Source organism: Rhopalosiphum padi, chromosome 3, assembly GCF_020882245.1.
Source record: "Rhopalosiphum padi isolate XX-2018 chromosome 3, ASM2088224v1, whole genome shotgun sequence".
In the NCBI taxonomy this organism is placed as follows: domain Eukaryota; kingdom Metazoa; phylum Arthropoda; class Insecta; order Hemiptera; family Aphididae; genus Rhopalosiphum; species Rhopalosiphum padi.
In genome coordinates this window covers 27,010,599-27,020,850 of record NC_083599.1, presented here as the reverse complement: position 1 = coordinate 27,020,850, position 10,252 = coordinate 27,010,599, and positions in this window count along the sequence as shown.

Below are 10,252 nucleotides of genomic sequence, written 5' to 3'. Positions count from 1 at the left end.
TGTTGCTTTCTCTCTCTTTTTTGTGTTTTAAACCAATTGATCACTTGATCACAATAATTTTATTAATATGTGCGATAAAAATTGATAAAAAATTGCGAAGACGATTTTTGATGCTATGTTTAAAATTACCTTTATTAATGGGTATGCTGTATTATCATTTATCACTATTAGACGTATCGATAAAAGTGATTTAGCGATTATTTAAGTACCTATACTAGGTAAGTCACTTATATGGATTAAAATGTGTTCTTGAAGAGTAGATTTAAGATTGCTTGTCAATAAATGCTTATTTTGCCTTTTTTTTAAACATTTTAAGTGTTTTATTATTATTGTTTAATTATTTATATTGCTTTCAAACCTGAACCCATTTATTACTTAGTTCATTATTATACATATTGTAAGATATTTTCAATTTTCGTTTTTTTATTTTCATAATATGAACAATTACTTTCAATTACTCTCATTCAATTCTTATTTTAAAATGTATTTAATCAAAATAATAATATCTGTATCTAAACATCCTTTCTGTAGGTACATGACGTATATTTGCGAATAAAAGCTAAAACTTATAAAAAAATACCCTCATGATAAGTCCAATGGAGTTATAAATATCATATAATATGTTATATTGATATTAATGGTGCCGATTATCAATAAAGTTATTTCAGTAAATTAAAAATTATAAAAATGCAATATACTTTTTTTAGGTATAGTGTGTTCTAAACTTCTAACACGGAAATTAAGTTAAAGACCGTTTATTATTAAAATCAAAACATATTTTTAAGCTTTTATAACTATAATTTTATCATAGATAGGTATTAGGTATTTAGGTATTTTATGAACCTTATTGGTTTATCATTAATATAATTAATTAAATAATTTTCTACAAATGTTATAGTTTTGTAGTTCTTTAAGAAATAACATTTAATGAGTGCACTACCCTGCAAAAAATAACAATTATTATTTATTAGTGAGTTCAAAGTTATGAGTTATGAATTAGGTACCTAGTTTGTAGAAGATGTATTTGGAGAACATAGAAAAATATTAAATTTTATTTATAAAAGATTGACCATGATATAGTCATTATTCATTATCCGATTAAAATATTAATATTTTAATGTTAGTAAACTGTTAAACTGTAAAAGTTACTTATAGTAAGAATGGCAATATTCCAGTGGCGGATGTGAGGGGGGCGACGTGGCGATACCCCTCCTTGGGCTTTTTTTTTACTTGAATTATATATTATATTGATTATTCATAGATTATGAAATTCATAAGTCATAAACTCATAACTATAACTTCAAGCTTATTAAATGATATTTAATATCTTATCAATTATTATTATTTGAATATCAATCTATGATACAAATTCACCCCCTCCTTAAATGAGCTTCAGATCCGCTACTGCAATATTCTAATAATGTGTTTTAACAAATAACATAATATAGGTAATATGCATTCCTATTGATTGAAATAAAAAGATCTTGGTAACAAAATAATAATAATATTTATAAACCATAATTAACTGATAGAAGACCTAAGAATTACGATAATACCTATAATATGTATACATTCGTAATAAGTAATGTTTGTATTCTTTATTAATTGTTAAAATTTGAAAAGAGAAATATTAGAAATGTCTGGACACATAATTGCATTTAATGATATTCATAAACCACTGTACAATTAGTATTATAAATATTAAAACGCGTTTAAAATTAGTTTAAAATATTTTATAAATGTAGTTCAAGTCAATATTAAATTAATTATATTACTATAAATGTAAAAATAATTATTACATTTTTTACTATTTAAAAATTGCTGTTTTCGTTGTCTTAAGTTATTAATAATTCTAAAAAATAAATAACATTACATCATGTACATATTTATGTATTTCTGTATGTAACTATTAACCACTTATGTATGATTTTTAAAATTTCATTTAATATTGATAGTTACCACAATAATATTAATAAATAATGAAATAGGTAGAGTATAGTTTAGGCCGTTAAGGGTATGTAAATCCTAAGGTGCTATATTGTCATAAGGTAAAATATTATTTTGAATACTCTTCTCTTTTAAAACAATGGGTGAAGTGGAATATATTTGTTATTTACTTACCTATATATTAACTATTAATACCCAATGACTAATGCATAGATATTATTAATATTATAATATTATAATTTAATATTAATAATATATAGATGTTATTATTTGATTATTATTTATTATGATTAAATTTAATTGATTTATAATAATATAATAATTATTCATATTTTGTAGTATAGCATAAACAATTATTTTTTCCCTAAACTCGCTTTCACAGCACCATTTTAAAGGTATTTATTATTATGAGATAATTTCAGATTGAATTATAATGGCACATGCAAATAATAAAAGTGCATAATATTAATTTTTTATAATCTTAAAATATAAAAAAAAAAAAATTATAACGATGATAAAATTATAAATTATTTATTTTATGTCTTACATATAAACCTAAATATTTATCATAACATATAAATTATATTATTTTATATTAAAAAAAACGAAATGCCATTTAAAATTATGCATATATATTTCAAACCGCTATAATATAACTTTTTATGAAATGTAATGATAACAAAAATATATGCAGCTAAATAAAGGTATAATATATATGAATATATTTTTGAAATTATTGCATAAGATACGAATAGAAACAGGCCAATGGGATTCATTAGTCATTACTTAATTTATGTATCATAAATGTTAAATTGTTTTTATACAAATATATGATACGTATAATACTAGTTGTTGGTAATATTTTATACGTAAAACACGTCGTTTTTATCATTATTCAGTAATATAGCAACAAAAATTGGCCATATGCAAGTTTTTATGCCAAAGTTTTAATGCAAATAAAATCTATGTTTAGCTTATTGCGAACACGTGTTATTTAGTATTTGTACATACATTTTATTTTTAACCAATGTTATGTTTCTTATTCGATTAAAACGTCGTAGTCAAAAAGTGAGATTTATAAATAAAGTGGTGGTATTTTCAAGTAGTTGGAGATTATTATTACTTATTTTAAAGATAATTATAACAGAACAGAAGTGTGATTGAAACATTTGGATCTACGGGATCTATATAATATAATTATCACTAATTAATGATAAACGACAATAAATTAATGTATCTTAAACTTAAATGTGACTTAATGATACACACAATATTATACTTGTATGAAAAAGTTAAAAACTAATATTATAATCCATACAATGTAGGTACAATTTGTAGGTAGATTAGGTACTTTATTTAGCTATATTAACTTATAATAATACTACAGGTTGTGGAACCTATAAGGCTATAACCTATAATATCTAGTATTATATCACATTATAAAGTTGATAGGTTACCTGTTTTATGTTTAGAAATTGCTTAATTGTTGAACCTGTCTTTCTTCGATTTACCTTTCATTGCTGAATTAATTATACATTTATACTTAATATTTACTGAATTTTTACGATATACATCGTTTATAAAGTATTCATGTAAACACCGACAAGAAATCCAACAACCTGATAGGTAATTATAAAATATTTTTCTGACTAAAAACCATAAACTCATAAGTATACTTTAATAATATTGAATATACTGATATAAACATTAAATACAATTTTAAAATCAATATTATTAACATCATTATGAATTAAGTGAAATTATCTATTGTAAAAGGCGCGAAATGATGCAAACAAAAAACCCTCCAAATAAAGAAGAATATTATTCCAAAGACTATAATGATAATCAACCGTAGTTTGGGTTAACCATATTGCAATATATAGTATATGATGTACGGGGAGGTACTAATTACTATCGCCGTATGGTCCACGTGACCATATTTAGAATGTTCAAACTCATATTTTTGTGTATTTAAATGAAATACTTAATATTGTTTGGGTAAAACGATTTCACTTAAATTAACCAAAATTAATTATTTATCTGACTATACGGTGAAGTAGTTTAATATTTAGACATCTTTACAACTCACTGTGAAACGCGATAACAATGCCGAACACTCCGTCTGAGTAGTACTGAAATAAATGGGCGTTTATATAAGTTCTTACTCTCGAATAATAATTAGGTAATACTTGGGCCTCGGCCCTAGCAGGTAAAAAATTACGTAAGTATAATGTTAGTTCTTATATTGTAAAAATATTGTGTTAGTTCCTTTACTGACCATTTATTCATGATTATTGGAATATGATAAATATGTTTATGTTTATTATATTATATTATCTATACTTATAAATGTTAGATTATTAAATACAGTCGAGTCACGATAACTCGAGGTTGAAGGAAGATAAAAATTCGCTTCGAGATATGTATTATTTGAGATACGAGTATCTAACCGAATTTACATTGATTTATATATGATTTATATTTCTAGGGAAATAAAAACATATTCGAGTTGTCAAATTTTTCGAGTTATCGCGACTCAATTGTAATTAAAAAAAAAAAAAAAATGATTAAACTTAATAATAAAATATTTAAAAACAGTAAAAGTGACCTCATATTATTTTAATATAATGCACTATAATAGTATATTACAATATAATAGAACATACGGGGTTATATTACACCATGTTCATCGTTGCGAGTTCTGTATATTTCATACCTACGTAGAAAAATGTTGGTAGCATATACTAGAATGAATAGAATGTTAACAACCATTTTAATATATTATTAAAATCAGTTTTGTGAGAAATACGATTTTTAAAGGTGCAATTTCGATTTTCTACTTGGTTTAAATTCAAAATTGTTTTGAAATCCAACTAGATTTTTATATCATATTTTATTGATACATTATATGATTATTACTCAAACCTATCCAGATGAAAGATACAGGGATTTTCTAGAATCCACACACTCATTAACAACAAAATAAATGACACTATTAACTTTTTAAACAAACTAAACAACAAAATTAATACATTTTTTTGTAGCCATGTATACTTACGTATATTTATTTTTATCATTTTTTGAAAATAAGTTTAAAATACATTCTACAGAAATGTTATTAGAAATATTCCTCTTTAAAAATTATTTTGTTATAAAGAAAGTTTCAGGTTTTCTTGTTTAATTCTCAAATTTGCAAGGAACAAGTATGTAGCGGAAAAAACTAAACGCTAATGGGCGATACAATGATACTAAGAAATATAATAGTATTAAAATAATAAGTTTTAACGACGAATAGTTAACAAATGATAACTATATAGTAAGATATTTAGCTTAAAGCAGCTGGGTTACACTTAGTCAGGTTTTAGTGATAAATTGACAAAACAAATTTTTTGTCAATTTTAAATATTTATTAATTATTAAGCATTAAAACATGAAATGATCTTAGGGGATCAAAGAAGTCGGTTGGTGGGGGAGACTTAAGCCTACAAATTATATGTATGAACTAAAAATCCGTCTCAATAATTCACCATAGTGAACTTATTGAACAAATAAGGTAAAGTTTGGTTTTGCTATAAAATATAATCGCGAACGAGGTCTGTTGATTTCGTACACATAAACACTCGTATATTATGAAACAAAATTATTTATTTACACATAATAACTTAAACCTATTTAGTCCTACAACATTCAACTGGGGTACATAATGTTGAAAAATCAAATTTAAATAAATCTCAAACTTTTTAAATATAACCTTACGCAGAATATTTAATGCATCTCCATTTGTATCTAATGATATAGTCCGTAATAACCACATACACTTAAAACTGTATGAAATAAAATCATTTTATAAATAAAGATTACACAATAGACTAACTTCCGACTCGGATTTCTTAACCCAAAAATGTTGTGTTATATCAAAATATATACTGAAAAGTGATTTGGAAAAGAAAACGTTTTTAATGTTTAAAAGAATTTCCGTAGGCAGAAACAATCCGAACATGTTAATAAGTTAAACATTTTTTGGAGATTATTTAATTTTGTCAATATTAAAATATCGTTGATTGATAATTTATACAAACAATTATATAATATTAGAATTACGTAAAAACGGATGCATACTAGTTACATGTTACATCTTGAAGTAAAAAAGGTTAATAATTTTTACATGAATTGCCTTCTGACTACATACGAGTTACTTCGCTACGTATTCTAAATTTTATCGTAAATGAAAAGGGTCTAATACTATTTGCCCATAGTGAACTAGTAGGTAATAAATGTATAAAGTGGTACCAAACATTTTCAAATATCGTGTATCAACATAGGTTTGCATTTTCGAAGTCAGAGGATTCAATTTTTTCTCCTCATTTATGGACAGAAAAAAGTTCAAGCATACTGAATACAACCAATGCATGTGAATCTTTCCATAACAAATTTACTATGTACCTATTTTAAGTCTCTACAATCCACATAGCATACTAATATATATACATTTATCGAAGTCTTAACTAATTCATATCGAAACTATAATTTTAATATAAAGATCTAATAAGTCTAAACCACATGTACGATTACAAATAAGAAACAAAATACTTTTCATGATACTTAAATAAGAAAGCTAAATGAATAAAATCTATCAAATTTTAAGTATGTACCTACAAATATTGGCTAAAAAAAAAAACCTAAGCAATGTTATAGATATTTTTTTTACCATTATATGACCATACATTAGTTTTATTGGCGATTTATTAGGTATTATCACCTGTTTTGTATTGACTTATTAGTTATTATTATAAAATTACCATTTTTTTTTTGTTTTGTTTTTAATGTAATCGTGTATTTATTATTTGTATAAATGTATATAATATATAAACCTAAGACTGATATTTTTTTAATAATAATAAGACATTAAATAATTAAAAAAAAATTAAATAATTCTAAATAACTATAATTGTATATAGATAATAGAATAATAGTGTATTAGAAATTATTGTGTTACTGTAAACTTAATTTATATAATTATAATACAAATGTTTATTATAGTGAAGTTTATGAACCATTCCTTAATTGTAACGAGGGGTAGCTAATGTGAACATTTTTGGGAGGAAACTTGTATATTATAATTATGAATAAATAGTGTATATAAACCTTTTTATTTACGATAAGAATGGGAGGCGATTAATTCGTATACTTTGGGAGGTAACTATAGTATGCACCGGTAAAAACAATGCTTAAAGAGTAGAGGGATAATGATCGCCTTATGACCTCCTTCGTATCCGCCACTAGTAAGAATTGCATACTGAAAAGCTTTTTTGTCTATATATTTTTTGTAAGGCATATTACGTTTTTAGAGATCTTTACTATCGATTACTTATTAAGCTATGTATGATTAATGGATTAAGTCCTTGGTTGTATTAAATTTATATATCTATTAGATATATGTATATATATAAAACAGCAAGTAGAACGCTGTGACATTCTGATAATTTCTTATAAAACCGATGGAACCATTATATTAAATCGATAAAATTCCTACAATAAGATGTTTTTTTAGCATTCTTTAAGTAATTGTGTTCAAACTTCACAACCCTATTTATGTTTTTACAATATTAATTAAAATACATTGCATAGTTGGTACTTATCTCAGTATTTAGTGTAGTTATATATATTATAAAATGTGTATCGATATTTGAATTTAAATACTTAATACTAAGTACATCCTATTGTGCTTAGACTCCTTCGATTTATAAATCAGTAATGATTTAAGACTAATCCAGTTATCTTATTTAAATTGGAATACAGATAATAATAATTGGTGTAGTGTGTACAGTGACTGCACCTAGTTTTGAAGCGTTGTACCTATATTATATTGATTAGGACCTATATAGCTAAATATACCGATAATAATTGTAACGTATATACAGAGATGTAATTTCTTACATGACATTGGCTGTGGGGATATAAGCTGACCTCCCTCCACCCATGTATTTGACCAAACATTTTTTAATGTAACAAAATTTACATTTTCGAAGGATTTTCAGATCGTAAAAAGAAGTATTTTATGAACATTTAACCATTTAAGTTGTCATATAACCGTGAACATTTTAGTTAAAGTATTTCGTAATTAAAAATGTATAAAATATATAATTTTATTAAACTTTAATTATTATACTTTAATTTTAAGACTTAAAAATGTAATACAAAGTTCCTCATAAGTGGCCCTTATTAAAATTAAAAAAAAAATAAGTGTAGTTACATTTTTCATAAGCATTAAAGATTAAATTCTGAAGACATTGGGTTTTTAAAAGTAAAACAATGGTTTTTTTGTGTTTTTTTTTATTATTTTATTAAATAAAATCTTAATCTATGAAACATAATAATATATTATTATTATTTAATTATACTATTGGTATATTGTGACATTTTCAAAATATTTAGATAAATTTTAAGCTATTTTAGGCATTTGAAATTTTTAAAATGGTTTAATTTTTTTTATGAATGTTAATCCAAATTTTCAGTAAAAAAATTTCGACACAATCAATTGCAAGTTATTTATAAATCGTAGTTACAGCGAACTATACATTTAAAAAATACATAGGTACAATTTTTATTTTATTTTATAAATTTTTTTATAAATTGAATACTTATTCAAGTAAAAATTAACCTTTTTTTATTATTTTGTTTTATTTTAAAAATATTGTTTGTAAGGGATTTGAAACGTTTAGTTTTTACGTATAGTGTTATTTATCCTAAATAGAATAAAAAGGCAAAAATATTTAGTTTAATCTTGAGATATTTATTCAACGGAGCTATTTACGAAGTTCTATAGTAACAACTATTAACATTAAATTAAATAATATTACATTTCTTGTAATATAATATAAGAGATTTATCTCTTATAAATCTATCGTTCAAGATACTAATGGACAATTAAATTACTTAAAGATACAAAAATATACATAATACAAAATCTTAAAAAATATAAGCCTATCGGTTTGTCTCTAATGAGAATTCTTTTTCGTGTATAAAGATTTGTCATATTGCAATAGAACACATATATTTAAAAGTGACCAACTTATCAATCGTACGATACCTACTATATGGCAGAGCGACTTCTCTGTTTTTTTTTATTTGTTATCACAGATATGAAATAATCATCAGACATTTATCATAGTTAGGCTATTTACAGTCGTTTGAAATTTAATAAGACTCCTTTTAGTTTTTATTTTCGATTTATGTTGATTTTTGATAATAATATAGTTTTTACTTTAATAAGCTTGAAAATTTAAATAAATAGATTCTCTATATGTGATTTGTACAGTAGTTTGAAAATATCATTCCAGTCATAATTTTTATAAGTGTTTAAATTTTTATGAAATACGTCAGAATTGCAAAAACTTGTATATTATTTTGTTGCTAAAGTGCATGAAATTTATTTATATGTCTATTTTATGAACATTGAACCCAAGGTTTTTTTACCTAATAGTTATTGAAAAAAAATATTCAGTATAAAGCTACATAAATAAAACTGAATAAAATGAATCAATTAAACCTACATGGTTAGGTATTAATGTATTAAACATTTTTATTAAATGGTTTAAAACCAAAATTTTTGAAAAAACATAATATGTTAATGCAAATTGTGCTTATAGTTATAAGTAAAATTTGGTACAATGATGCAGTTTGCTGTTGATCAATTATTGTTAATGATAATAATTAATTTATAAATTCAATGTCATTGAAAATGTTTACTTATTAGAAAAGTAGATTATGATGCATGGTCTGTAATAATAATTTAAATATGATGTAAATATGTAGAATAATATATATAATACAAATTGCATAATATGTAGGAATCTATTTATATTTGACTAACCACGATTTATATGTTACATAAGTGCATTTTTGATTTTATTTTTGAAATGTCTTATTGATATAGTTATTCAGTGTACACTGTAGTAAACCTAAATATTTGAATTTGGAAATAGAAACATGAATTATTAAATTATTAAAAAATTCTTAGTTTACCAGTATGTAGGGGGTCTTTATTTAGATACTTACATAAGATTCTGTATGATAACATATTGAATTCAAAATAACGGCGTGATTAAATTATTGAGTTTACAATAATGTGGTTTATTCGGAAATCACTTTTATAAGCATTATATGTACTCTGAATGCTTTATGTATCACTAAGTTTAAAATTAAACACAAATGGTAACTATTTTAAGTAAAAATTTATGGAATTCCAGAGTATTTTTTTTTTTTTTTAATGGGAATTGTTATAAAAAACAATAAAAACTTTATA